We start from the raw sequence: 4,367 nt of genomic DNA, 5'->3' as shown, positions 1-4,367 counted from the left end.
ACACGCAAGTTCACGTTAAACTGAGGGTGTATTGTGAAGAGTTGAGGGTGTTTTTTTTTAGGTTGGCATGTGACTTCTCTGAGGAAAATTCCCATGAATTTTTCCTACTTTGTTTTTTTTTGTGTGTTTGTTGCATTATCTGTCTTGCTCGAGGGCGAGCAAGATTCAAGTATGGGGAAATTGATAAGTGTCTTGTTGTGCATCATTTTGTGCTAGTTTTGAGTCAAGTTTGCATGAATTTATTATGTTTTTAGAGTTTTTATTGTTTAATTTATTTATTATTTCATGCATGTGGTCTAAAATTCACTTTCCTTGGTTTGAATGAAGGTACAATGAAGAAATCAAGATTTTGGATCAAGAGAAGAGCCGCAAGAATTAATTACGGAGCAACAATGGTCAAAAAATTATTTTTGATGTTAGAGACATCCAAATCCGATCTCTACCGTTCAAAATGAATTCAGGATGTTTTGAAGCTGCTGTCCAAATTTCAGCTCGATCCGACTGCTAGAACTCCGGATATAATTTTTTCAAGAAAACTGTGCGTTGGGTCAGAAAATATCGCGCTCGAGCGGTTTATTTATACCGCTTGAGCGCGAAAGGTTGTAAAATTTAGTGTTGGGCAGAGAAGTGTGCACTGGAGCGGTTACTTTATACCGCTCGAGAGTGATCGCGGGAAGAAGTCTAATTATTTTGGACTCTTTGGAAAGGAAACTATTGTATCTCGATTCTTGGGCATATAAATATCAAATATTCATCAGATTTGAGGGACTTTCACGCAGGAAATCAAGGAGGCAGCTAGGGCTTGGAGATTGAAGAGGATTGAAGACGCTCCATCTTCTTCTTCTTTGTTTTTTATCTTCTTCTTCTTTTTATGCTTAGAACATCTTATTAAATTATATTTTCAATTATTGAGTAGTTTTTCTTCAACCAAGACCACGAGATTGGGTCAAAATTAATTTATGTTTGAGACGTGGTTACATGTTTGAGATTTTGAATATTTTCGATTATTGATTGATGTTGGTTTAATATTTCTTGTCAATAGTTTGCGCACCTAGTCACATGTGTGTTGATTAATCACGAATCTAAAGAGGATTGATTAAAGATAGATTCAAAAATATCAAACAACATATGGTTAAACCGACTAGAAATAGTATTCGGTTTCAGTATGCGGTTTTAGGTGATAACTGAATTTTCATAAATATTGAATGCATTTGAGTTTGATTAGAATTATCAATTAATCCGTCCGACTTGAATAGGTTTAGCAATTCTAGAAATAGATTGTTGAATAAGATAGAAAATTCACCGTGATTGGAGTAAACATGATTTTCAGTCTGTGCCACGTTGATGCATAAATTAGTTCGATACCTTTGTATGTGTAAGGCCCGAGAATATTTAATTTTAATTTGAGAATATTTAATTTGAGAATTTTTGGAATTTAGATTTAAATTCCAATATTTTTAAATTATTTAGGATTGAAATTGAATTAAAATATTGGCCAAGGACTAAATTGTAAATAATGAAGATTCCAGGGGTCAAATTGAAAATATGGGATTGAGTGGAGAACAGATGGCATTTATAGGTGTATGTACGTGTATTACATGTATATTCATCATATTATATCATAATTTCAGCCCCAAGAACCGAGACTTCATCTTCTTCCTTGGAATTTTCATCTTCAATCTTGAATTGTGCAAGATCCGGACATCCGATTTTTAATCCGGGCATAGTTATGCGATCCTCTCTTCAAGAGCTATGAATTGATGTAAGTATTGCTATGATCCAGCATATTTCGAAAATGGGATGTTTAAGACCCCAGAATTTGTTTATATATTCATGTTCTTGAGCTAGTTGTGATTCTATATTCGAAACCGGATCAAAGAACGGACAACGTATGCATTTGTTGTGATTTACAGCTTGTATTCAAAATTCATGCTACTAAATATGCTGATATATGTTGATGATATTGAGCTGATATGAGTGTTATTTGATTGATAGAATTGATAGATTTCAGTTTCGATTACCGATTTTGTACCGTTACGCCGCCGGATCAAGAAATTCCTCTTATTTGAATCTTTGTGATTAAGCTGGGATATATATGAGTTCATTGCTGATATTCCTAGATATATTGCTGTGTTTTCAGACTTGAAACAGGGTATATCAACTTGAGAAGTTGCGGCATCGAATTGAAAGAAGATTGAGCAAGCTTTTGAATATTAAAGAGCCTTGAAACCAAGATAAGAAGGTATAAGACAACCTTAGAGTAAAGGGATTTGAACACTCAATATGACTCTATTGAGTGCCCTTTCTAAAACCACATACTATTTGCTTAATTTTTCTTGAATGTATAGATGATTGCTTGCCTGATTTAGCTTGCCTTTTTGTTGGCCTTTACTCTTATGCTTCTAGACTTTGATGCATTCATATTGAGCCAATTTCCTATTGAGATTTTGATGGCTGATTTGCCAAGAGATAGAGGATGTTTGGACTTGTATTGAGGAGCTTTATCGATTGACGTATCCCTATTGCAAGAATCTCGATACAGTGGGCCGAAGTCCGGGAATAAGAACCCAACGCCACCTCGAATGGGAGTGTTGGTGGGAGAATTGTTGTGTTCTTTTTTCCCGGGATCCCAAGAACCGATACCGAGTTTATTTACCGATTTTTAAATCATGCATTGCATTGGATTTTGCTTATGCTAGATGTTCTATGATTTATAAAGCTTAATGAGATGTTCATATGGCTATTGCCTTTAAATGAAATGCATGTTTAGTTTTTTTATACTGGGATTAAATTCTCACCGGAGATATCCGGCTATTTCTTTGTTTGTATGTATGCATGGCAATAGGTGGGGCAGGAGCTGGTCAGATACGACAAGGATAACTTGAGATGAGAGATTAGATGTGGAGACTTCGGGCTACGAATAAAAGTGCTGTCAAACTTGTATTTTAATTTCAACTAATTTTAGTATGTGTATATTATGTCAATGCTTGAATGAACTTAGTTGTTGAAGTTTAGAACTAAACTTGAATAAATGTAGTATCTTGTGAGTTTGATGGTTGAATAAAGTTATTAAATTCTATGTACAAACTTGTTATTGCATGATTAACATGGATTATATTGTAATATATGTTGAGAAGTAGCAAGAAGGCAGCATAACACAGCAAAAGAGCAGACTGCAGAATTCGAGCAGAGCATGGCTCACTCGAGTGGCACTTTTTGTCCGCTCGAGCGAGGCCAATGTGGTGCTCGGACCCGAGCACCTCTCGCTCGAGCGGCACAATAGTGCGCTCGAGCGAGGCCTTGTTTTTTTAAATAAATTTGGGTTGCTTCTCACCTTGTTGCCTCGATTTGAATTAACATAGATTATATGTTATGAATTGATATTAGCACCTGAGGTCCCCACAGTATGTCTTGGTTGTCTCGTTTCAATTTAATTTATGATTCCAGATCTAGTTGTTAGATATTTTCTTTAGGAGTTTTTATTTTTAATTCTTATTTTTATTCATTTAAAACCCTCTTAATTATTTTTGTCTAGATTAAGCTAAATAATTAATTTTTGAGAATTGACTACAGTCTCTGTGGGATCGATACTTGAACTCGTCATCCACTCACTATAACTTGACCTAATGCACTTGATAGTCATAACCGAATTTTACGGTCAATGGGCGATGGGTTACATGAATGAACCGTTCCCACACCAGAATGAGAGAGCCAAAAAGTCATAGGGCGGTATATGATCCGCAATATGGGTGGTTAATACCTGAAAGATGAAAACCCTACCAAAGAATGGGCGATGGGTGACATGAATGAACCGATCAGACACCAGAATGAGAGGTACAAAAGATTTTATATGTACAACTCATATCAAGAAGGTGCATTTTCTTTTCGGGAGTTTATCACGTAAGAACTCCAAAGTTAAGCGTGGTTGACTTGGGATAATTTTTGGATGGGTGACCGACCTGGGAAGTTTTCCAGGGTGCCTGTGAGTGAGGACATAAGCACGTTGAAAAGACTTATCTTGATACAGTGGGACGTTACATGAATTGTATCAAATAACTTTTGAATTATTCGTGTTGCTTCGTTTTTTTTCATCGATATTCTCTAAACTCAACATTCTCTGAGATTGCAGCATTGTGTTACATTGGTGTCAGTGTACAAAAAATCTGATCCATTTCGAGTCACGATAGTAAATTGATGTAATATGAGGGGCATTTGATCGATCAGTTTATTTCCTGAGCACTTCCAATTGTATTGGCGCTTTTTCAGTTTAGCGTAGTGCTTTGTTATCGGTTTAGTTACTTCTATTCTTCCTTCTTTCGCAGTATCAGTCTAGTGCTTTTAGCTTATAAGTTTAGCACTTTTCTTAG

The sequence above is a fragment of the Henckelia pumila genome, chromosome 2 (genome assembly GCF_033568475.1).
Source record: "Henckelia pumila isolate YLH828 chromosome 2, ASM3356847v2, whole genome shotgun sequence".
Classification (NCBI taxonomy): domain Eukaryota; kingdom Viridiplantae; phylum Streptophyta; class Magnoliopsida; order Lamiales; family Gesneriaceae; genus Henckelia; species Henckelia pumila.
The sequence above is the reverse complement of the archived record's forward strand: the minus strand, read 5'-3'. Positions refer to the sequence as shown.